The sequence below is a fragment of the Carcharhinus amblyrhynchos genome, unplaced genomic scaffold, assembly GCF_965287045.1.
Source record: "Carcharhinus amblyrhynchos unplaced genomic scaffold, sCarAmb.v2.hapA scaffold_45, whole genome shotgun sequence".
NCBI lineage: Eukaryota > Metazoa > Chordata > Chondrichthyes > Carcharhiniformes > Carcharhinidae > Carcharhinus > Carcharhinus amblyrhynchos.
In genome coordinates, this window is record NW_027649786.1 from 1,862,707 (window position 1) to 1,889,622 (window position 26,916).

Below are 26,916 nucleotides of genomic sequence, written 5' to 3' on the forward strand. Positions count from 1 at the left end.
TTTTGTTGTATTTTTATATCTGCATTTTTTAAAGAGTTCCTTCTGAAGAAACATTGGTAGCAGAGGAAAACCCATCGTAACTTGGTGTTTGTTTTTGAAGAAGTGCTACAATGGTAGGAGGTAGAAGTAAACCAGTGGGATTCGATTGTTCCCTCTATCTTTTCAGATGCTGAACCATATCAGCAATGGAAGGCAGAAATGGAAATGTGGACCCTTGTTACCACAATACAAAAAAAAAGCAAGGTATGGCATTAGCTTGGTCACTTGCAAATAGGAGCAAGATAAGAAGCAAAGTATTTTCCGATTGGACAGCCCTGAATAGTGAAAAGGAGCTGCAGCTCCTACTACAATACTCAGATAAGTTTAACCAGAAAGAGGAGTTCTTGGAGAATTATGAAGGATAGGTGATATTTGACAGGATTAGGAGACAAGACACCCAATCCATGCAAAAGTATATCATGGATTTTGATAGGGGCCATAACAGGCTAATGAAATTTAATTTGGAGATTCCAGATGCCGTATTGGCTTTTAAGTTGTTGGATTGTACACGACTGTCACAAATGGATACTCTTTTGGTAATGGCTGGGATACAATTAAGGGGAACAGGACCCCTCTTAGATCAGATGGCAGCATCATTAAAAATGTTTTTTGGGAAACAATCCTTCCCACTACCTTGTTCAATACAGACCAGAATGCCATAGTGCCCAGAATAGAGGAGTCAATGGTGACTCAACCACGTGCCAGACCAAATGGGACACGAAGACCTTTAAACTGAGACAGTTACGTTAATAACTGATATAGCATCAAACGGTTATAACGGATTTAAAAATGGGGAAAGAAGACGCATATGGGATACTGATAAAAGACTTTAAATCAAGGGATTGTGAATCGCTGTTTCCAATGCAATTTCCCCATACCACTGCTATGTAAAGTGTCCAAAAAGAAGAAATTGTGTCTTTGAAACCACGTGACACAGAATACATGGAAATCGACAGTGTGGTGAGGATAAGGATCAGGAAGGCTTTGTTTTGGTGGCAGAAAAGTTGAGTCCCATAATGAGCATCCTGATAAACTCTTTCAACTGTGCTGTTTTATGTAACAGATGTACGTCCACTGTCTGTGGCCAAGATTGGCTGCGTTATTATCGAGAGTCTCTTGATTATAAAGACTCTAGAAAGTAAAGAAAGTAAAAGAACATGATAGTTCCACCTGCTTTAGATTTAGAGATGACAACACTCTAACATCCTCAAAGGGTGATACATTTCTGTAGGATCGCGGGAATCAGTTTATTTATAAGTACAGATATAGTTTCCAATGATGCCATTGTTACTAAGCAGGTCAGCGATGAAGAAACCTCAGATGACCATCAATTTGAAACGGGATAAAGGTGCGGTATTTGGGAAAACTGTGGAGTGACTTTTTTTTAAAGTCTGGCCATTATTATTTTCCTTTAAGTGAATCGAAAGCATCAGAACAAAGGATTCTTGAAGTATTAGTGTCGCTAACAGGCAACAGCATGACAGCACCACAGGGAGCATGGGCATTTAGAATTATCAAGTATATCATATATTACACCGGCTGCTGAATAAATCTATATTAAATTAGTTATAATTTAAACAGGGGGGTTTAAAAAAGACAAAGATATAACTTCTCCAAATCTTAACATGCAAGTAGAGATTTACTAACCTACAACTTCCAGTTCAACTGTAAATTTTTCAGAATCGGTTTTGTCATCAACCGAACAAGTATATTCTCCTCGATCAAATGCTATTGTGTTTTTTATTCGAAGAGAAATGTTTCCTTTGGTCAGTTCATCTTTAAACAGTTCGGTCCTTCCTCTGTAATCATTGTGCTGAACAGTAAAATCATCTCCTCCGTTTCTGTACACATGTACTGGTTCAGCAAGACCCAATTTCATCCATCTCACCACCATGGTTCTGACGAATAGATCTGGTACAAGTTGACATTCCAATACAGCATCTTCACCTGCAGCAGTTACAACTGGATACTCAGGTCCTAGTATGATGAACTTACCTAGTGAACAATAACATTGAAAATAAAATAGATATTCATGAATCTGCAGAAGGAGAAATGCATTTACCAATCGTTCAGACTCCCAGGCCCACTGACTATTCCATAAATATGGGTAAAAAGGTGTCCCAAGTCAACAAATCAAAATAAGGGACAATATTTTAAAATACAGGTTAATTGATCACCCTGTCTAAAATATGCCTGCCAGAATAAAAACTCCAGGAGTTGGCAGTAAAGAGACAGTGCTTTATTGCATAAAATAAAGTAAAACAAAACCTCAAGCCTGTGGTGAAAACAAACCGATTCCAACCAGGACAATGTAATAATAGACCCACTCAGGGACCTGTTTTATACAGGGCTCATATACAAGCTCCACCTGGTAAGTTAATTACCAATCCCCTGAAAACGCATATTCAATGACTCCTACAGGGAGATCACTGATTCCCCATGCAAGTCCTGTGGGTTATCATAACCAGATAGAAAAATATTGGGAAAGTAGAGTTAGAACATAAGAACATAAGAAATAGGAGCAGGAGTAGGCCATCTAGCCCTTCGAGCCTGCCGCGCCATTCAATAAGATCATGGCTGATCTGTCGTGGCTCAGTTCCACATTCCCGCCCTCTCCCCATAACCCTTAATCCCCTCTCTTATCAAAAACCCATCAACCCGCGTCTTAAAAATATTTAGCGAGGCAGCCTCCACCACTTCAACAGGCAGAGAATTCCAGAGATTCACCACCCTTTGAGTGAAGAAGTTCCTCCTCAACTCCGTTCTAAACCGCCCCCCCTTTATCTTGAGGCTGTGCCCCCTAGTCCTACTATCCTTTCTGAGCGGGAAGAGTCTCTCCACCTCTATCCTATCCATCCCATTCATCATCTTATACGTCTCAATGAGAGATACCTCCATCAACACCAGCTGGATGACAAAGCCAACCGTCGCCTGAAAAAAGCAAGTTTAGACTTTGGCAGTTTCAGACTTTGGAAGAAGCCTGGAGTTTGTCTCAGAATAAAATCTGAGCAGGCAATGGCTCTTACTTCATTTCTTTATGGCTGTTTATTCAACCTACTGGCATCACATTAAGCACTCGAAGCTTTCCATCTTCACAGCCCGTGATCTATTACAACATCAGATGGTCGGACAAAATCTCCAACATGGAGATTCATGCAAAGTGTGTTAGAATGGAACCAGTGACAACTTTGCATTGGATGTAATGTGACCAACTGGAACAAGATGCAAGGGACAGCTGACCCAGCAAACCATGGAACCAATTATACAGTATATAATACTTAACTGACCAGCTGGTTCATTCTTAATAGGGACCTGTGTAGAATTTTGGAGGACTTGGAGTGGCCCAAGGTGAGGCCCCAATTTTGGAGTAATGACGTTTCTTTACTAAACCCTTTCTCTGATTTATAAGTTGGAGTAAGTTTTGTTGTATTTTTATATCTGCATTTTTTAAAGAGTTCCTTCTGAAGAAACATTGGTAGCAGAGGAAAACCCATCGTAACTTGGTGTTTGTTTTTGAAGAAGTGCTACAATGGTAGGAGGTAGAAGTAAACCAGTGGGATTCGATTGTTCCCCCTATCTTTTCAGATGCTGAACCATATCAGCAATGGAAGGCAGAAATGGAAATGTGGACCCTTGTTACCACAATACAAAAAAAAGCAAGGTATGGCATTAGCTTGGTCACTTGCAAATAGGAGCAAGATAAGAAGCAAAGTATTTTCCGATTGGACAGCCCTGAATAGTGAAGAGGAGCTGCAGCTCCTACTACAATACTCAGATAAGTTTTACCAGAAAGAGGAGTTCTTGGAGAATTATGAAGGATAGGTGATATTTGACAGGATTAGGAGACAAGACACCCAATCCATGCAAAAGTATATCATGGATTTTGATAGGGGCCATAACAGGCTAATGAAATTTAATTTGGAGATTCCAGATGCCGTATTGGCTTTTAAGTTGTTGGATTGTACACGACTGTCACCAATGGATACTCTTTTGATAATGGCTGGGATACAATTAAGGGGAACAGGACCCCTCTTTGATCAGATGGCAGCATCATTAAAAATGTTTTTTGGGAAACAATCCTTCCCTGCTACCTTGTTCAATACAGACCAGAATGCCATAGTGCCCAGAATCGAGGAGTCAATGGTGACTCAACCACGTAAAAAGTCTGACAACACCAGGTTTTAGTCCAACCTATTTATTTGATAATATACTCACTAGCTTTCGGGGTTACCCCCTTCGTCAGGTGAATGGAGAGTTCTGGCCTCAGACAGAGCATATAAAGCACAGACAGTTTAGAGATTACTGATTAAAATGCGAATCCTTACACCTAACCTGCTGTTCAAGACCTGAAGTGGCTGATAATGTGAGTGGAAGGAGCACTGATCAGAGTTTAAAGAGATGTGTATTGTCTCCAGACAGTACAGTAAGTGAGGTTTTGCAAACCCAGGCAAGTCATGGGGGTTACAGATAGTGCGACATGAACCCAAGATCCCTGTTGAGACCGTCCTCATGTGTGCAGAACTTGGCTATCAGTCTCTGCTCAGCGACTCTGCGCTGTCGTGTGTCGTGAAGGCCGCCTTGGAGAATGCTTACCCGAAGGTCAGAGGCTGAATTCAGCCTCTGACCTTCGGGTAAGCATTCTCCAAGGCGGCCTTCACGACACACGACAGCGCAGAGTCGCTGAGCAGAGACTGATAGCCAAGTTCTGCACACATGAGGACGGTCTCAACAGGGATCTTGGGTTCATGTCGCACTATCTGTAACCCCCATGACTTGCCTGGGTTTGCAAAACCTCACTTACTGTACTGTCTGGAGACAATACACATCTCTTTAAACTCTGATCAGTGCTCCTTCCACTCACATTATCAGCCACTTCAGGTCTTGAACAGCAGGTTAGGTGTAAGGATTCGCATTTTAATCAGTAATCTCTAAACTGTCTGCGCTTTATATGCTCCGTCTGAGGCCAGAACTCTCCATTCACCTGACGAAGGGGGTAACCCCGAAAGCTAGTGAGTATATTATCAAATAAATAGGTTGGACTAAAACCTGGTGTTGTCAGACTTTTTACTGTGTTTACGCCAGTCCAACGCCGGCATACCCACATCATGACTCAACCACGTGCCAGACCAAATGGGACATGAAGACCTTTAAACTGAGACAGTTACGTTAATAACTGATATAGCATCAAACGGTTATAACTGATTTAAAAATGGGGAAAGAAGACGCATATGGGATACTGATAAAAGACTTTAAATCAAGGGATTGTGAATCGCTGTTTCCAATGCAATTTCCCCATACCACTGCTATGTAAAGCGTCCAAAAAGAAGAAATCGTGTCTTTGAAACCACATGTGGCACAGAATACATGGAAATCGACAGTGTGGCGAGGATAAGGATCAGGAAGGCTTTGTTTTGGTGGCAGAAAAGTTGAGTCCCATAATGAGCATCCTGATAAACTCTTTCAACTGTGCTGTTTTATATAGTGGATGTACGTCCACTGTCTGTGGCCAAGATTGGCTACGTTGTTATCTAGAGTCTCTTGATCATAAAGACCCTAGAAAGTAAAGAAAGTAAACGAACATGATAGTTCCACCTGCTTTAGATTTAGAGATGTCAACACTCTAACATCCTCAAAGGGTGATACATTTCTGTAGGATTGTGGGAATCAGTTTATTTATAAGTACAGATATAGTTTCCAGTGATACGCCATTGTTATTAAGCAGGTCTGCGATGAAGAAACCTCAGATGACCATCAATTTGAAACGGGATAAAGCTGCGGTATTTGGGAAAACTGTGGAGCAACTTTTTTTTAAAGTCTGGCCATTATTGTCTTCCTTTAAGTGAATCGAAAGGATCAGACCAAAGGATTCTTGAAGTATTAGTGTCGCTAACAGGCAACAGCATGATGGACAAAAAGATTATTCTGAAACTCCAGAGGCAATTTGGTCATCCAGCATCACAGAGACAGAGAGCTCTGCTGCAGGATACAGCTGTGCTGAACAAAGGATATAATGATCTCATAGAAAAAAAATCAGCCCAGTGTGAAATTTGCATAAAATATAGAGGGACACCCCCACATCCAGTCATGAGTTTATCATTAGCATGAGATTTCAATGATGTAGTGGCGCTGGATCAAAAGATATGTGACAAGGACAAAGGTGTTTATCTATTACACTCGGTGGACAGAAGAACATAAGAACATAAGAAATAGGAGCAGGAGTAGGCCATCTAGCCCTTCGAGCCTGCCCCGCCATTCAATAAGATCATGGCTGATCTGAAGTGGCTCAGTTCCACTTTGCCGCTTTCTCCCCATAACCCTTAATCCCCTTGCCTACCAAAAACCTATCTACCCGTGTCTTAAATATATTTAGCGAGGTAGCCTCCACCACTTCAACGGGCAGAGAATTCCAGAGATTCACCACCCTTTGAGTGAAGAAGTTCCTCCTCAACTCCGTTCTAAAGTGCTCCCCCCTTATCTTGAGGCTGTGCCCTCTAGCCCTGCTGTCCTTTCTGAGCAGGAAGAATCTCTCTACTTCTACCCTATCCATCCCCTTTATTATCTTATACGTCTCTATAGAAGGATGAGGGGGGATCTTAAACTCCAATGAGTACAGAGCCAGTCTATTCAGCCTCTCTTCATAGTCCAACCCCCTCATCTACGGTATCAGCCTAGCGGACCTCCTCTGCACTCCCTCCAAGGCCAAAATATCCTTGCGCAAGTGCGGCGACCAAAACTACACACAGTACTCCAGCTGCGGCCTCACCAGTGCCTTGTACAGTTGCAGCAAGACCTCTCTGCTTTTATATTCTATCCCCCTCGCTATAAAGGCCAGCATCCCATTCGCCTTCTTGATCACCTGCTGTACCTGCAGACTGGGTTTTTGCGGCTCATGCACAAGGACCCCCAGGTCCCTCTGCACAGTAGCATGCTGCAGCTTTTCACCCTTTAAATAGTAATCCCTTCTGCTATTATTCCTGCCAAAGTGGATAACGTCACACTTACTAACATTGTACTCCATCTGCTAGGTCTTCGCCCAATCGCTCAGCCTATCTAGATCCCTCTGCAGACTTTCCACACCCTCCGCACAATTTGCTTTTCCACTTATCTTCGTGCCATCAGCAAATTTCGACACCCTACACTCAGCCCCCTCCTCCAGATCATCTATATAAATGGTAAATAGTTGAGGCCCCAGCACCGATCCCTGTGGCACTCCACTAGTCACCAACCGCCAATCTGAATAGCACCCAGTTTACATATCCACGGTGATTTACAGAAAAGATCATTATAGATAAAATAATGACCCACTGGATTGGAACAGGATCGGGGGCACTGTTTAAATTTTTGACGGACAACAGGGGCAAATTTGCAAATGATGAGTTTCGAGATACATGTGGAAATTTAAATATTGTAATAATGCACAGTGCAGCAGACAGCCCATTCAGCAATGGCTTCTGTCAAAGGAATCACGCAGTTATAGATGGCCTGGCATAAAATTTTACCAGATCAACCAGGCTGTAAACTGCAGGTGGCATTAGCATGAGCAGAGCAAACGGAAAATTTGTTCCAGAGGGAGGGGGGGGCTATAGTCCATACCAGTTGGTATATGGGAGGAATCCAAAGTTGCCATAGTCAACAACAGATCAACAAAATACCAGTGAAGTAGGGGATGAAGCTGCTACTTTAAAAGTTCAACTACCCAAAGTCAGCACTGTGGTGTCACATACCCGAAGGGTCAAGCGAGTGGAAGAAGGCCACTATAAAATCGGGAAAGCAGGAAAGGCCTCAGGAAAATACAAACACTGGCTCAACATACAAGAGAGCAGGCAAAAAGCCAAAGCTCTCGATTGGGAAAATGGGATGGACAGATGGAAACAAAAGATGGGACAGTAAGCATTCATGAATCCAGGAAAAATGGCATATCACTGGAAACTATATCTGTACTTAAAAATAAACTGATTGCTGCAATCCTACAGGGATGTATCACCCTTTTGAGGACGTTAGAGTGTTGTCATCTCTAAATTTAAAGCAGGTGGAACTATCTTGTTCTTTTACTTTCTTTCAGTCTCAAATCTGTGACCAACAGAGAACAGCAGTCTGAGACACAGAAACGGACACGGCAGTAGAGGCTGGAGTTTAACGAGGAAGGGTAGGCATCAAATCAATGATAGGGATAGGAGTAGAAGCCCCCATAATAAGGAAGTATTGTTAGCTGCAAACAAAATGGAGCTTGCAAAAAAGGCAAAACAAAGGGAGCTGGACAGTTGGAAGGAGTTTGGGGTGTACACCAAGGTACCAGATGAACAGCAGCCTGCTTTGTCCCATAGGTGGGTTTGCACAGACTATGTTTTGCAAAATGGAGCATGTAAAACTAAAGCCAGATTAATAGCCTGTGGGTATGAGGAACATTTGGATGTGAGAGACATGAGGGTTGATTCACCCACAATAGGGACACTGAAATTTTTTTGCTGTTCTAGTGTTTCATAATTGGATGTGTAAATCAATTGCTATCAAAGCAGGATTTCTGCAGGGCAAAACATTTCAGAAAAGTTTTTTTGAGGCCACCCAATGAAGCAGGTAATACACAGGGACATTGTGGAAATTGAGCAAATGCGTATATAGGTTAAGTGATACATAGTATTTCTCTGAAGTCTGGCTGTGCCCAGTTAAAAGCAAATCCAGCATGTTTTACTGGAAGGCTAAAGGAAAATTAGCTGGAATTTTTATAATGCATGTGGATGATTTCCTATGGGATGACACAGAAGAATTTGAAGAAAGGGTAATCGAGAAGCTGAAAACAGAATTTAAAGTTGGGAGTCAAGCAGCTGGTGCTTTTCGATATCTTGGTCTTGATATCTGACAAAATACATCTGGTGTAACAATGAGTCAACAGGGATATCTAAAACAGTATTGATCCCATTCCCATCACCAGAGAAAGGTCAATGGGAAAAGGGGAATGGGCCAATGAAAAAGAGTGAGGAGTATGATAGGACAGCTAAATTGGCTAAGCACGCAGACAAGACCAGATGGAAGCTGTAATGTCCTAGAGCTCGGTAATATGTTGAAATGCACCACACAGTCAGAGTGATCTTGCAGGCTAATAAAACATTAAAAACGTTAAAATTAGAGGAGTGTGATTAAATTCCCAGCACAAGGAGAACTGGAAGATATGAAATGGTTGTGTTTAGTGATGCTTCACGCGCGAATCTACCAGATGGACTTCAAGAGGTGATGGATTCATAATACTCCTGGTACAAAAATTTTGTAAATTTAATTTGTATCTTTATATGCCCTGTTTGTGAACTAAAATCCCACTCACCTGATGAAGGAGCAGCACTCCGAAAGCTAGTGGCTTGTGCAACCAAATAAACCTGTTGGACTTTAACCTGGTGTTGTGAGACTTCTCACTAACTAACAGGAAGCAGTGTTAAGGGCATCTTTCTCAGGTTGGAGAGCAGTAATCAGTGAAATGCCACAGGGATTAGTGCTGGGACTGCAGCTCTGCACAATGTATAATAATGACTTGGAAGAAGGAACAAAGTGTACTGTGGTTAAATTGGCAGATGATACAAAGGTGGGAGAGAAAGACAGGATACAAGGAAGATATAAATAGTTTACACAGAGATATTGACAGGTTCAGTGAATGGGCAGAAAATTGGCAAATGGAATTCAATGTGGGAAAACGTGAGCTTATTTTTTCCAAAATGAACAATGAGAAGGCAGATTATATTTAAATGTAGAGATTGCAGAAAGCTGTAGCACAAAAGGGACTTGGGGATCCTTGTTCATGAAACCTAGAAAGCTCACATACATGTGCAGGAGGTAATGGGGAGGTAAAAGGAATTCTGTTTCTTTTTATTTCAAGGGAGCTGAAGTATAATAGTAAAGAGGTGTTGCTGCAACTGTACAAGGATCTAGTGAGGCCACATTTATAATACTGTGTACGGTTTTCATCCCCTTAAGGGGAAATATATCACTGGAGGCAGTACAGAGGTTTTCCAGGATAATCCCATTGAGGGAAAAGCTTGGGTCTTGGAGTTCAGAAGAATGAGAGGTGTTAAGATTGAAACATACAAGATTCTTAGGGGGTTAAACAGGAAAAGTGTTGGGAGGATGTTTCCACTCATAGGGGAAGATTAGGACCAGAAGACATAGTCACAGAATAAGGAGGTGCTCATTCAAGATGGATTGGAGGAAGAATTTCTTCCCAGTTGGGAATCTTTGGAATTTATCATCTCCGGAAGCTGTGGAGGTCAAGTCCTTGAGCATTTTCAAGGCTGAGGTCGATAGATTTTTAATCACTAGGGAATTTAAGGAATACGGAGATGAGGGAGGAAAGTGAACTTAGCGAGTGTTAGTTCAGCCATGATCTTATTAAATGACGGAGCAGGCTCGAAGGGTTGAATGGCCTACTCCTGTTCCTATTTCTTTTAAGACCCTAGGATGCAAGCCATCAGGTTTAGAGACTTGTCAACCTTTGATCCCATTAGTTTTCCCAACACTATTGTTATTACAGATGTGCAGATTTGGTGTATTGGCCACAGTACATTTTCCCATTAGTTTGCAGAGATTAGTGGATTTGCCATGGTGTATGCGTGGTGCTTTGGGAATTTGGGGTGGATCTAGGTAAGATTATCTTTTGGAGAGTCGATGTAGACTCAATGGGCTGAATGGCCCCATTCTGCACTGTTGGGATTGTATGAGATGAAGTTCTCTCTTCTCTTTTGCCCCTGATTTTCTCCTACACTTGGAGCTTTCTGTGTCTTCTAATTTAAAGAAAGATGAAATCACTTGTTCAAAGTCTTTGCCATGTTCTTTTTCTCAGTTTCATCCTCTAGAGAACCCATATTTAGTTTAGCCACTCTGTTCATTTTCATAAACTTGTAGTAGTTTTTGTATTTCTTCCTTTTTTCTAATTCCAGAATTTCTCCCCCTTTATAATTTTATATTCATCCTTTGCTGGTTTCTAAAATTTTCCTCAATCTTCTGACCAATCATTAATGTTCGCAGCATCGTGCACATTTTCTTTCAATTTGATACCATTGTTAACATTCTTATTTAACCATGGATGCTGCATCTTTCTCACTGGCTGTTTTTCTCAGTGGAATTCTTAGTTGAGAGTTGTGAAATATTTGTTTAAAGTATATCATTGCTTTTGTACCCTGTTATCTTTTAACTGGTTTCCCAGTGCACTGTAGTCAACTCTATTTTCAGGCTCTTTTATAATTTAAGTTTGTCACTAATTTTAAACCCACATTTCTTTCATGAGACTCCATTGTGTTATCACTTTTATCTTGAGGAAATATATATTGTGAGGTCTGTTGCGAATAACCTAGTTGATGGCTCACGCTAGTATTTTGGAGGGAATGTTTATTTCTGAGAAGATTAGGTTAGAGTTGGTGAGAATCCCTTTTTGGATGATCCCAGCTCCTGCACCCCAACATAATTTGGTTCACGTGCAGTGAGGGTCGTGAACCAGATTAATATTTAAATATTCAATTAAACATGCAGGGTCAATTTGGAGCTGGATTCTTCTGGCTTCTGCAAATCTCTGACCCTTGGGCACAGCAGCAACCTGGTGCAAATAACGACTGGTCTCTGTAAATGGAGACCAGTCATGATGGCCATGCTGGCAGTTTGGAGGCAATTGAAGCCCGTGGGGTGGTCATGGAAATGGCTGGCTACTGTCTTGACACTGTCCTCGACACCCTCGCAATGCCCACCCAGGGTGCAGGCTGGCATTGCTAAAAGGGGTACTAGTGAATAGGAGGGGGTGTTCTCATCCAACAAGGAGTGGAGGCAGCAGGCAGAGAGTTGTCTGGAGATTGGGGCACACTTTTAAAAAAAAAGTCTTGGCCTTCGAGGAGCCGGGCTCGCTGACGTCTTTAGGTCCCCACTCCAAAAAGAATTCTAAGTGCACGATCTGAGCAGCCGTCACGCTCTGCTGCTGCTGCAGCCAGGATGGAGAAATTGACGGTCAGACAAATCTTTGTTCACCGCACCGGGACCAGGAAATCCCCACACGAGCAGCCATAAGATTTCAGCCGAAGTGTGGGTGAACGCAGTGAGAATCTCCCCAGGCTCCAAAAAAAATTCATGGGCCGGATTCTCCAACCTCACCTGCAGCTGGGATTCTTCAGGGCTGCTACAGTGAATGGAAATTTGGCAAAGTGCTGACTTCTCCATTCTCACTGGTGGCTGCAGGGCGTGAATGACTGGAGAATTCCGGCCTAAGTGTGGCCCCCCCACCCCTGCGGGGTTCCCTGCTTGCCTGCCCCACCCTGCCATGGCTCTGCCCTCAGGCACCGTCCCGACTCACTCCACCCCCACTCTTCCTCCGGCCCTAGCAAAGCAATGGTGTCCAGTGGGCTCTGCCAGGATGCCAAGTGAGCAATGCCTGGTCTCGCTGCCCGACTGGCCAGGGGCTTCAGTGGTCTTCAATCCCTCCCAGTGAGGCCACCATGCCTGGACCATACCTGATTCTCGTCATGGAGAACCTCAGCCAGTGAGGTGATTAAGGTAAGTGAGGCCGGATGATGGCATCCAGGACTATTAATAACATGCAAAGCATGTCATTAATATTTAAATTGGCTTTGTGCTCTTCTCCATCAAAACAGGGCTGGTATGATCCAGGGAGGTGAAAAATCAGGCGTGAACAGGATCTTTTGCTTCCCGCCCAATCTTACCAGCTCGCCTCGCCAACAGTCAGGCAGCCGAGTTTGTATTGAAATATTTTAGGGAGAATCATGCCAGTAATGTCTACACTGCCTGCAAAGGAATGCAGTCCAGAGAGATGCTTTGTTTAGGGCATTAAAACAAAATATGTTTAAAAGCTTTCAGTAACCCAAAAATCCGACATCATCACGGGGATGAGTGGGGCTTCAGAAGGTTCAGTCTAAATCATCTCCATTTTATAACCCTGCCTCATTACACAATATGGAGATGTCAGCAATGGACTGGAGTAAACACAATAAGAAGTCTCACAACACCAGATTAAAGTCCAATAGGTTTATTTGGTAGTAAACGTCACTAGCTTTCAGGGTTTACCCCTTCGTCAGGTGAGTGGGGAGTTCTGATCACGTGTGCAGAACTTGGCGATATCACATGAGGACGGCCTCAACTGGGATCTTGGGTTCATGTCACACTATCTGTAACCCCCATGACTTGCCTGAACTTGCAACATCTCACTTACTGTCCTGTCTGGAGACAATACACATTTCTTTATCCTGTGCTTAATACTATCACCACTCACATTGTCTGCACCTTTAAGACTTGATTAGATGTAAAGACTCACATTCTAATCAGTATTCTGTAAACTGTGTGTGCCTTTATAAGCTCTGTTTCTGATCAGAACTCCCCACTCACCTGACAAAGGGGCAAACCCCGAAAGCTAGTGGTGTTTACTACCAAATAAACCTGTTGGACTTTAACCTGGTGTTGTGAGACTTCTTACTGTCATTACACAATTCCAGGTGTAAAATAGATTGCTCCATGGTTAATTCCAGTACAGCATTCTAAGAAACTGTCTCCAATACCTCCTATAAACTCATCCTCAGGCTACTTTGCCAATTTTACTCATCCGATCTACAAGAAGTTTAAAATCTCCCATGACTATTGATAGAGCTTTTTTTTAAAACGAGTCTCTGTTATTTCATGATTTATACGCTGCCCTAGAGTGTGACTATAGTTAGAGGCCTGTAAACTAGTTCCATCACTGAATTCTTTCCTTGGTTAGTTGTTCTAGTTAGCTCCAGCCAAACAGACGCTAAGGGTGCAATCTTATGAAAAAAAACTCAAAGGTGCATTTTCACGACCTCATCCCACCCATCATTCGGCGAGGTGGTAAGTTTGGGCGAGAGGTGAGAAATCGGGTTTGTGCCAAGGGGTGTGGGGCCGAGTGTGGAGGGCAGTGGAGCTCTGCAGGGGGACGTGATCAACAAAGTGTCCACAGTATACGGGAGATCAGGGCGCCTGTGAAACAAACTCAGCAGCTGGCTTCATCAGCAAGATTAGTCTCCATCCCAACTCCTGCTGGGATATTATTTTTGGCTCAGTGCCGTACGATTACAACTGAGAGCTCACCCAAGGGGGAGGGGGGCTTTCACGCTAGTTTGGCACTTAGAATTTTGGTAAGATCACACCCTCCCCCTACCCCCCCCCCCCCCCCCCCCCCCCGCCCCCCCACCACCACCATGTCTTTGCAATGGCCATCATTGACAATGTTAGAAATAGAACCTATTTTCATTTCACCCATCCTGCCCTTCACCCTTACTTCCCTCAATCCTCTCACATGTTCAAACCTATTTGCTTTCTAGTTTTCTTCAGTTCTGATTGAAGTCATGGGCATTATCTTGCACTAATCTGATCTTTCTCTCCACCCTAATTACAACTGTAACACTACATTCTGCACGCTCTCCTTTCCTTCTCTATGAACGGTATGTTTTGTCTGTGTAGTACACAAGAAACAATACTTTTCACTGCATGTTAATACATGTGACAATAATAAATCAAAATCAAATCAGGTCTGAAAGTTTCTGTGTTTTTCTCCCCACAAACGCTGCCTGACCTGCTCATTGTTCCCAGCTCAATGGTGCTGTTTTTTTTCCTGCTAACATCTTCATAAATCTGCTTTGTGCAGCCTAAAGCTGCCCATAGACACCAAGAGATTTAGGATCCCCACTTGGACACACCTATCGAGATTTTCTTCCAATTAAATCCCTTCTCCAGAAACTGGGATAAGGGAATTCCTGCACAGGGAATACCCACTGTCACTGGTGGATAGAGACTCTGCTCCTTGTTATCTGAAGAGAGGAATGTTCATTGTTAAGGGGAACGACTGGGGAATAGGCCTAGGTTAGCTGCTCATTGGGAGAGCTAGTGCAGACATGATGAGCCAAAGGCCTCCTGTGCCATAACAATTCTGTGATTATTAATGAGGCCTGTCAAGAAATCCTGGGATCAGTTGGATTGTTTATCACCAGGTCTTCTCCAGTTTCCTGTGGATTACACTAGAGCTATAGCAGGAGTGTGTCAGAACACAATTAAATCTGTGAACAACATTCTCAGTATAAACTAAGAATAAACTACTATAAATTCAATAAACATTGGTAATATTATAGAAGAGTGAATCTTATGATGTATTGTAAACAATATCATTGAATTACTTTTAATAAAACTAAAGAAGCTATAATGATTCATACCATGTACCGAGACCAGAATCATAAACAGCAGCAACACAATGTGCTGAACCTCTCTCATCTTGGGATCTTATCAGAAGAACCATCACCTGTGAGAGACAGAGAGAAGTAACAGTTTCATTATTTGTGTTGTAATTTCTCATCAATCTTCTATGTACAGTGTTCACATACCATTGTTAAATAGGCTGTGCAACATTAAGTGATTTTGGTGAAATCAAGACACTGTGGGCCTGAAGATCCTGAACATATCTTATGAACATTTGTGCATCATATTTTTTTACCTCTGTATTGTTTTGTCTTTCTCTGAAACCATTCACAAAATATGATGCAAGGTGTTCATCTGAAGATGCTCTTGCATGATGATCAGTCAGTCCTCTTTCTTATTCTTTTCCTGGAATGTGAGCTTTGCTGCAAGGTAGCACGATTGCTGATCCCAAATTAACTTTTGAGGCGATAGTGAGCTGCCTTCTACAATGCCACGAGAGGCAGAGAAACTGGTTTAAGGTGAATGGACAAAGAACCAAAAGCCTGTCAAATGAAATGTAATGTGGGACAATGTGAAATTGTCCATTTTGGCAGGAAGAATAAAAGAGTGAGAAAATAGCAAGAGATTGCAGAGGGATCTGAGCGTCCTAGTGCATGAATCACAAAGGGCTAGTGTACAGGTCTAGCAAAAATTAGGAAAGATAATAGAATGTTATCATTTATTGTGAATAGAATTGATTGCAAAAATAAGGAGGTTATGCTTCAATTCTACAGGACATTGGTGTGAACATATCTGGGGTATTGTGGACAGTATTGGTCTACTTATTTAAGAATGATGTAAAATGTGTTAGCAGCAGTTCATAGAAGGTTGATGACACTACTACCAGGAATGGGCGGGTTGTCTTATTTAGAAAGGTTGGACAGGCTAGGATTGTGTCTGCAGAAATTCAGAAGAGGAACAGGAGACTTGTTTGAAACATACAAGATCCTGAGTTGTACTGACAGAGTGGATGTGGAGAGGATATTTCCCCCTGGAACTGGGGGGTGGGGGGTCACTGTTTAAAAATAAATTTGGAACTCTCTTCCTGAGAAGGTTATGGGGGGAGTCTTTGAATATCTCAGGCAGGAGTGGATAGGTGCTTGGTTGGCAAAAAGTGTGATAGATTATCGAGGTAGATGGGATGCAGATTTTAGGTTATTATCAGGTCCTTGATCTTACTAAATAGAGGAGCAGGTTTGAGGGGTTCAGTAGCCTACTCCGGTTTTTTGTTCGTATGTCTGTATGACATGTAGAAAACCTTGTTTTAAGCACTGTGTAATTAGAATCTGAAATGCATTGCCTGAGGCCCTAGTGGAGGCAAATTTAAGAGATTTGGATAAACACTGGAAAGTAAGATTTGCTTGGCTCTGAGGAAAAGGCAGGAGAGTGGGACATCACAGGCCAGATATCAACTTATGGTTCTTAGAAATAGTGCCTGGGATCTTTCTCATGTAAGAAAGTACAGAATCATAGAATAGTTATAGCATAGGAGGAGGCTATTTGGTCCTATGTGCCTGTACTGGCTCTCTGAAGGAGCAATTCACCAAGCACCACTCTCCTGCCTTTCCCTCCACATTTTTCTTCCTTTAATAATCCAATTTCTTTTGAATGCCTTCATTGAATCTGCCTCCACCCACACACACACAGGGCAGTCCAGATGCTATCTGGTCATTATGTGAAAATGCTTTCATTTACCTCATCTTTTATTTTATTTTTTGCTAATTACCTTTAATCTGCGCTGTCTTCTTGATCTTTTCACCAATGTCTCCCTACTCTGTCCACAGATGCTGTCAGACCTGTTGAGATTTGTTTCAGATCCAGCATTTTGCTTTTATATTTCGCTCAAAAAGGTGATTGGGATCAATGTATTCAAAAGGGAATTGAATTGCTTTTCTGAAAAGAAACAACATGTAAGGTTACGTGAATAAGGCAGACGAGTGGATAGAATGTTCTTTCAGCGAAATAGCACAGGCTCGATGGGCTGAAATGCCTCCTTCTGCACTAAGATCCTGCAATTCTGGACCCACAGATTTATTAATGAGGACATGGAGCACAAAAGCAAAGATGTTATGCTAACCCGATATAAAAACACTTTCAGCAGGGGTATTGTGTCCGGTTCTGGGCACGAGCAGAGGGTGTGAAGGCATTAGAGTGAGTGCAGAAAAGCTTTGGAGGAATATTTTAGGGATATGGAATTACAAAGATAGGTTGGGGCTGTTTTGCCTGGAGAAGAGAAGCTTTGATAGTGGGATTCAAAAACATGATGCCTTCATATTCTCTGCTCATGCCCAGAACTGGACACAATACTCCTGCTGAGTGTGTTTTAATGTGGAGATGCTGGTGTTGGACTGGGGTAAACACAGCAAGAAGTCTCCACACCAGGTTAAAGTCCAACAGGTTTACTTGGTAGTAACGCCACTAGCTTTTGGGGTTTGCCCCTTTGTCAGGTGAGTGGGAGTTCTGATCAGAAACAAGCATATAAAAGCACACACAGTTTACAGAATACTGATTAGAATGCGAGTCTTTCCAGCTAATCAAGTCTTAAAGGTGCAGACAATGTGACTGGAGAGGGGGTTAAGCACAGGTTAAAGAGATGTGTATTGTCTCCAGACAGGACAATAAGTGAGATGTTGCAAGCCCAGGCAAGTCATGGGGGTTACAGATAGTGTGACATGAACCCAAGATCCTGGTTGAGGCCGTCCTCGTGTGCAGAACCTTCAGCCTGCTCCGCCATTCAATAAGATCAAGGCTGATCTTTTCGTGGACTCAGCGACACATACCCACCCGCTCAACATAACCCTTAATTCCTTTACTTTTCAAAAATGTATCTATCTTTAAAAACATTCAATGAGGTAGCCTCAACTGCTTCACTGGGCAGAGAATTCCACAGATTCACAACCTTTTGTGCGAAGAAGTTCATCCTTAACTCCGACCTAAATCTGCTCCCCCTTATTTTGAGGCCGTGCCCCCTGGTTCTAGTTTCACCTGCCAGTGGAAACAATTTCCCTGCTTCATCTCATCTCTTCCCTTCATAATCTTATGTTTCTATAAGGTCTCCCCTCATTCTTAATTCCAATGAGTATAGCCCTAGTCCACTCAGTCTCTCCTCATAAGTCAACCCTCAACCATGGAATCAACCTAGTGAATCTCCTCTGCACCCCCTCCAGTGCCAGTATATCCTTTCTCAAGTAAGGAGGGCAAAACTGTACACAGTACTCCAGGTGTGACCTCACCAGCACCTTATACAGCTGCACCATAACCTGACTGTTTTTAAACTCCATCCCTCTCACAATCTTGGACAAAATTCCATTTGCCTTCTTAATTACCTGCTGCACCTACAAACCAACTCTTTGTGATTCATGCACAAGGACACCTAGGTCCCTCTGCATAACAGCATGCTACAATCTTTTTCCATTTAAATAATAGTCCATTTTGCTGTTATTCCTACCAAAATGGATGACCTCACATTTACCAACATTGTACTCCATCTGCCAGACTCTCGCCCACTCATTTAGAATATCTATATCCCTTTGCAGACTTTCAGTTTCCTCTGCACACTTTGCTCTGCCACTTATCTTCGTGTCATCTGAGAATTTTGACACTATGTTTGGTCCCCAACTCCAAATCATCTATGTAAATCATAAACAACTGCAGTCCTAACACTGATCCCTGAGGCACACCACTAGTCACTGATCGCTAACCAGAAAAACACACATTTACCCCTACTCTTTGCTTTCTGTTAGTTAACCAGTCCTCTATCCATGCCAATACAATACCTGTAATACCTTGCACCATTATCTTCTGCAGCAGCCTTTGGTGCAACAGCTTGTCAAATGTCCTCTGGAAATCCAAAAACACCACATCCAAAAGGTTCTCCACTGTCTACTGTGCACACAACGCTCTCAAATAACTCTACCAAATTAGTCAAACATGAGCTGCCCTTCATGAACCTATGCTTCCCAATGGGATAATTTATATCCAGATGTCTCGCTATTTCTTCCTTGATGATAGATCCAAGCATTTTCCCTGCTATAGAAGTTAAACGAACTGGTCTATAGTTACCTGCCTTTTGCCTACCTCCTTTTTAAATACTTTGGAAGATGCAGTAAATCAAAGAGCAGAGACAAGGTAGAAGAGCAAGAACTATAGGACCCCTCAGCTATTTACCATTTATATAGATGACCTGGAGGAGGGAACCGAGTGTATGGTGTCGAAATTTGCTGATGACACCAAGATTGGTGGAACGGCAAATTGTGCGGAGGGTGTGGAGAGTCTGCAGAAGGATCTAGATAGGCTGGGCGAATGGGCCAGGAACTGGCAAATGGAATTTAATGTTGGCAAGTGTGAGGTGGTCCACTTTGGTAGGAATAATGGTAGGAAGGACTATTACTTACGTGGCGAAAAACTGCAGCAGGCAACGGTGCAGAGGGACCTTGGGGTCCTTGTGCATGAGTCGCAAAAACCCAGCCTGCAGGTGCAGCAGGTGGTCAGGAAGGTGAATGGGATGCTGGCCTTCATAACGAGGGGGATTGAATATAAAAGTAGGAAGGTCTTGCTGCAGCTGTATAGGACACTGGTGAGGCCGCAGCTGGAGTACTGTGAGCAGTTTTGGTAGCCGCACTTACACAAGGATATTTTGGCCTTGGAGGGAGTGCAGAGGAGGTTTAACATAAGAACATAAGAACATAAGAAATAGGAGCAGGAGTAGGCCATCTAGCCCTTCGAGCCTGCCCCACCATTCAATAAGATCATGGCTGATCTGTCGTGGCTCAGTTCCACTTTCCCGCCCTCTCCCCATAACCCTCAATCCCTTCTCTTATCAAAAACCCATCAACCCGCTTCTTAAAAATATTTAGCGAGGCAGCCTCCACCACTTCAACGGGCAGAGAATTCCAGAGATTCACCACCCTTTGAGTGAAGAAGTTCCTCCTCAACTCCGTTCTAAACCGCCTCCCCTTTATCTTGAGGCTGTGCCCCCTAGTCCTACTGTCTTTTTTGAGCGGGAAGAGTCTCTCCACCTCTATCCTATCCATCCCATTCATCATCTTATACGTCTCAATGAGATCTCCCCTCATTCTTCTAAACTCTAACGAGTACAAGCCTAGTTTATTCAGCCTCTCCTCATAGCTCAATCCCCTCAACTCCGGTATCAGCCTAGTAAACCTCCTCTGCACTCCTTCCAGGGCCAAAATATCCTTGCGCAGGTGCGGCGCCCAAAACTGCACACAGTACTCCAGCTGCAGCCTCACCAATGCCCTATACAGCTGCAGCAAGACCTCCCGACTTTTATATTCAATCCCCCTCGCTATGAAGGCCAGCATCCCATTCGCCTTCCTGACCACCTGCTGCACCTGCAAACTGGGTTTTTGCGACTCATGCACAAGGACCCCGAGGTCCCTCTGCACCGTCGCCTGCTGCAGTTTTTCGCCACGTAAGTAATAGTCCTTCCTACCATTCTTCCTACCAAAGTGGACCACCTCACACTTGCCAACATTAAATTCCATTTGCCATTTCCTGGCCCATTCGCCCAGCCTATCTAGATCCTTCTGCAGACTCTCCACACCCTCCGCACAATTTGCCGTTCCCCCAATCTTGGTGTCATCAGCAAATTTCGACACCCTGCACTCGGTTCCCTCCTCCAGATCATCTATATAAATGGTAAATAGCTGAGGCCCCAGCACTGACCCCTGGGGCACCCCACTAGTCACCATCCGCCAATCCGAATAGCACCCATTGACCCCCACTCTCTGCCTCCTATTTGACAACCAATCCTCTATCCACGCTAACACCCTACCCCCAACTCCATGTCCCCTGACCTTCTGCAATAACCGCTTGTGAGGTACCTTGTCAAACGCCTTCTGAAAATCCAGAAAGACCACATCCACCGGCTCTCCTCTATCCACTGCCCTAGACACATCCTCATAGAACTCCAGTAAATTTGTCAGACACGACTTCCCTTTAATGAAACCGTGTTGCGTCCGCCCTATCAAGCAATTCCCTTCAAGATGCCTCACAATTTCCTGCTTAATGACAGATTCTAACATTTTACCTACCACAGACGTTAAACTAACCGGCCTATAATTCCCCGCCTTTTGCCTGGCACCCTTCTTAAACAACGGCGTAACATTAGCCGTTTTCCAATCTTCCGGCACTTCCCCAGAATCCAGCGACGTCTGGAAAATAACCACCAAGGCATCCACTATCACCTCCGCCATTTCTTTCAGAACCCTCGGATGCATTCCATCCGGTCCTGGGGACTTGTCCACAATCAGCCCCCTCCAGTCTGTCGAGCACCACCTCTCTAGTAACAGTAATGTCATTAAGACCCTCCATTCCTACCACCTTTCCATCGCTAACACCCGGCAAATTATTCACGTCCTCCTCCGTGAAGACAGAAACAAAAAAGTTATTCAAGACCTTCGCCATATCCCCATCCCCTACCACTAGCTCCCCTTTCTCATCCTCTAAAGGACCAACGTTCACCCTAGCCACTAGGCTGATACTGGAGTTGAGGGGGTTGAGCTATGACGAGAGGCTGAATAAACTAGGCTTGTACTCGTTAGAGTTTAGAAGAATGAGGGGAGATCTCAGAGACGTATAAGATGATGAATGGGATGGATAGGATAGAGGTGGAGAGACTCTTCCTGCTCAGAAAGGACAGTAGGACTAGGGGGCACAGCCTCAAGATAAAGGGGGGGCGGTTTAGAACAGAGTTGAGGAGGAACTTCTTCACTCAAAGGGTGGTGAATCTCTGGAATTCTCTGCCCGTTGAAGTGGTGGAGGCTACCTCGCTAAATATTTTTAAGACGCAGGTTGATGGGTTTTTGATAAGCGAGGGGATTAAGGGTTATGGGGAGAGGGCGGGAATGTGGAACTGAGCCATGACAGATCAGCCATGATCTTATTGAATGGCGGGGCAGGCTCGAAGGGCTAGATGGCCTACTCCTGCTCCTATTTCTTATGTTCTGATGTTCCTACTGGGTAGAAGGAGGCCAATCAGCCCTCTGAATCTGCACTGACACTGACAGGGCTTCTTATCCAGGTCCACCACCCCCTTCTTCCCATCTATGTGCATTTACCCCAATAATCTACATATCTTGGGACACTAAGGGGTAATTTAGCATAGCCAATCCAACCAATCTGCACATCTTTGAACTGTGGGAGGAAATCACAGCACCCAGACAGAAACCCACGCAATGATGAACATGCAAACTCTACACAGTCACCCAAGACTGGAATACCATGGCACTGTGAGGCAGCAGTGCTAATCACTGTGCCATCATGCCATCAAGCAATAAATGTATTACCAGAAATGAAAAACAGTAATAATGGATTTTAGTCACATAGAAATTTTACATTGAGGCTTGATGGAATTCAGAAGCTTTTGGAGTTCTTTGGTAGTTGTCTGCTGTCTGAACATAAGAACATAAGAAATAGGAGCAGGAGTAGGCCATCTGGCCCTTCGAGCCTGCCCCGCCATTCAATAAGATCATGGCTGATCTGCCGTGGCTCAGTTCCACATTCCCGCCCTCTCCCCATAACCCTTAATCCCCTCTCTTATAAGAACAACTGACTTGGTATCCTTCTGTTAGATAGCTGGATACTTCTCTTAAGGGATATTTAAACTGGGGATGGAGATGAATGCTGGCTGCCCTGGCCGCTGGAGATATTCGCTTTAAGATGGCCGTCACTCTGGCCTTTATACCTGCGATAATCTCAATTTTCTTACACCAGGATTGGTTTGATCCTGGCAACTCTATCAAATTCAAATCTGATAGCCTCTTAACAGTTGATTGTCCTTTTAAAATGGCTAGGCTGACAGAATGCAAAAGTCTGTTACCAAGTCAACTCTGATGCTTAATCCTTTTGAAACAAATGTTGCAACCTAGAGTCTGGATGTACTCTGCATTTTAAAAATTCAAGCATTGGTTTCCGTGTCAGAACCTTTGTCAGGACAGGAAGATGTTACAGATGAACAATATTTAAAAAGGAACAAGGAAAGAAAACAGGGACACAGGAAAAGACACAGAATGACCTCTGCATTGCCTGCAAAACAGCATGATGAAATTGCAAAAGTGATCAGCCACATGGAACAGAATGTGGAACAAGATCAAAGAAACAAAAATAGAAATCTAAAACAAAATGTGTGAATAATGAGAATATTGATGGAAGGGAAAACATTAACAATCAGCAAAGTAGATTAAATTCCAGTACTTTGAGTTTGGTGGAAAAAGGATATAGATCACCTGGTAATACTGTCCTGGCAGGGATCCAGTAACTACCAGCACACCCACCTCATATATAGCACTTACAGCCAGAGGGGAAATCACAGCTATGGTTAATGCTAATATGAAGAACACTGAACTGCCAAGAGTCTTGGGAAAGTAAGAGCTTAGACAACTCACTGTGCTCACAGATAGTCCGTCTGGTGTCTGAGCTGATAGATTTTTGTGGTTGAAAATTACCCTGCATATCTGGAATTTTCTGGGCCAACCTCAGTGATTGGAACTATGAAAGTGTGAGGTTATCCACTTTGGAAGGAATAATAGTAAAATGGACTATTATTTAAATGGTGAAAAATTACAATTTGCTACTGTGCAGAGGGACCTGGGGGTCCTTGTGCATGAATCGCAAAAACTCAGTCTGCAGGTGCAGCAGGTGATCAAGAAGGCAAATGGAATGTTGGCCTTTATAGCGAGGGGGATAGAATATAAAAGCAGGGAGGTCTTGCTGCAATTGGACAAGGTACTGGTGAGGCTGCTACTAGAGTACTGTGTGCAATTTTGGTCCCCTTATTTGCGAAAGGATATATTGGCCTTGGAGGGAGTACAAAGAAGGTTCACCAGGTTCTTACCGGAGACGAGGGGGTTAGATTATGAGGAGAGATTGGGCCTGTACTCGTTGGAGTTTAGAAGGCCGAGGGGTGATCTTATAGAGACATAAGATAATGAAGAGGCTGGATAAAGTACAGGCAGAGAGATTCTTTCCACTTAGAAAGGAAACAAGAACTGGAGGACACAGCCTCAAAATAAGGGGGAATCAGTTTAGAACAGAGCTGAGGAGGAACTTCTCTCAGGGTAGTGAATCTCTGGAATTCTCTGCCCATTGAAGTGGTGGAGGCTACATCGTTGAATATGTTTAAATCACAGGTAGATAGATTTCTGATCAATAAGGGAATTAAGGGTTATGGGGAGCAGGCGGGTAAGTGGAATTGAACCATTTTCAGATCAGCCATGATCTTATTGAATGGTGGGGCAGGCTCGAGGGGCTAGATGGCCTACTCCTGCTCCTATTTCTTATGTTCTTAAAAATCCAAATGAGATGAGAGTTTTTAAATCAGTACGAGGAGGGTAATGTGGAACAGGAACAAGACCACAATTCATAAAACGTCTATACCAGGCACGGTCCCCGAGGTGTAGATTTTAGTCTGTGCCTCCACCTTCACTTTTACTTGTTGTTTATTTCCTGTTCAAGTTCAAAGACTTTAAATAAGTTGGATAACAGTTTGTAAAAGTTCCCAGAGAGTTACCATGTTCGGGCACTTTAAACTGTCTAATTCCCTCCTTCAGTTCAAGGTATACAACAAATTCTTTTTAATGCGGATGTTGTTTGAACTGCTGCCTATTCCTGGGTTTTTTTAATACAGTATATGTTTCCGATTTACACCGATCTGTAATACTGGGTTTTTGTTAATATTGACGGAGCTGTCGTGCAGTGTCAGAGAGGAGCTGCTCGGATCACCCTTCAGTGTTCAGGATCACTGTCTGAAACAAGTGTAGCAATTCCTCAACATGGACTACTGTATAAAATGGCTTTTTTCTTAAACAGGAGATCGAGCAATTATCTACAGGGCTGAATTATTTCATTTTAAAAGTTTCATTTACGAGTTGTCACGAAAGGACTTCCTGCTTCGGCCTTTTTCCGGACTGTGTTTGACTCTTATGGTTTTCTGGAATAAAACACCCTCTGTCTCCTTTCCCCTGATACAGGTACATCCTTCCCTGAAAATAAAGAATATTTGCTACTTACCTCTTACTTTCTGACTATCTAATCGATTTTTTTAACCAGATCTATAAGGCGTAAAAGAATTCGCATCAGTTAATCCCAGAAAGCTTTCACTTTCGAAGTGAGTCACTCGCTAAATAAGGTGTTTGGCTGGTCTCGTGTTCTGTTCTCACTAACTCTTTAAGGACACACTTCACATCAATCGAACATCATCATTATCAACTTAAAAAAAAACCTAAAGACGTAATTTTCAAGAAATACAATTAATAAAACCTAACTTATACAAAAGAAAACAAACTTAGTAAATTAATTCACAGTATTATTTATATTTTCACTTTGTTTACGTAAGAACATAAGAAATAGGAGCAGGAGTAGGCCATCTGGCCCTTCGAGCCTGCCCCACCATTCAATAAGATCATGGCTGATCTGTCGTGGCTCAGTTCCACTTTCCCGCCCTCTCCCCATAACCCTTAATCCCCTCTCTTATCAAAAACCCATCAACCCGCTTCTTAAAAATATTTAGCGAGGCAGCCTCCACCACTTCAACGGGCAGAGAATTCCAGAGATTCACCACCCTTTGAAAAAGTTCCTCCTCAACTCCATTCTAAACCGCCCCCCCTTTATCTTGAGGCTGTGCCCTCTAGTCCTACTATCCTTTCTGAGCAGGAAGAGTCTCTCCACCTCTATCCTATCCATCCCATTCATCATCTTATACGTCTCAATGAGATCTCCCCTCATTCTTCTAAACTTTAACGAGTACAAGCCTAGTTTATTCAGCCTCTCCTCATAGCTCAACCCCCTCAACTCCGGTATCAGCCTAGTAAACCTCCTCTGCACTCCCTCCAAGGCCAAAATATCTTTGCGCAGGTGCGGCGCCCAAAACTGCACACAGTACTCCAGCTGCGGCCTCACCAATGCCCTATACAGCTGCAGCAAGACCTCCCTACTTTTATATTCAATCCCCCTCGCTATGAAGGCCAGCATCCCATTCGCCTTCCTGACCACCTGCTGCACCTGCAAACTGGGTTTTTGCGACTCATGCACAAGGACCCCGAGGTCCCTCTGCACCGTCGCCTGCTGCAGTTTTTCGCCACGTAAGTAATAGTCCTTCCTACCATTCTTCCTACCAAAGTGGACCACCTCACACTTGCCAACATTAAATTCCATTTGCCATTTCCTGGCCCATTCGCCCAGACTATCTAGATCCTTCTGCAGACTCTCCACACCCTCTGCACAATTTGCCGTTCCCCCAATCTTGGTGTCATCAGCAAATTTCGACACCCTACACTCGGTTCCCTCCTCCAGATCATCTATATAAATGGTAAAAAGCTGAGGCCCCAGCACCGACCCCTGGGGCACTCCACTAGTCACCATCCGCCAATCCGAATAGCACCCGTTGACCCCCACTCTCTGCCTCCTATTTGACAACCAATCCTCTATCCACACTAACACCCTACCCCCTACTCCATGTCCCCTGACCTTCTGCAATAACCTCTTGTGAGGTACTTTGTCAAACGCCTTCTGAAAATCAAGAAAGACCACATCCACCGGCTCTCCTCTATCCACTGCCCTAGACACATCCTCATAGAACTCCAGTAAATTTGTCAGACACGACTTCCCTTTAATGAAACCGTGCTGCGTCTGCTCTATCAA

At 43.4% G+C, this 26,916-nt stretch overlaps 1 protein-coding gene across 1 annotated transcript in view; it reads right to left on the bottom strand.

Moving 5' to 3' along the window:
* LOC145337237 (butyrophilin subfamily 3 member A1-like) overlaps nt 1-25,389 on the bottom strand; it is a 360,163-nt gene extending 334,774 nt beyond the window's left edge. Inside the window, exons 1-2 of the mRNA XM_080182029.1 lie at nt 25,288-25,389; nt 16,985-17,151 (exon numbers count right to left, since the gene is read on the bottom strand). The gene's annotated coding sequence lies outside the window, so the exon portion shown is untranslated. The remainder of the gene's footprint in view (nt 1-16,984; nt 17,152-25,287) is intronic.
* Nucleotides 25,390-26,916: the final 1,527 nt, after the last annotated feature.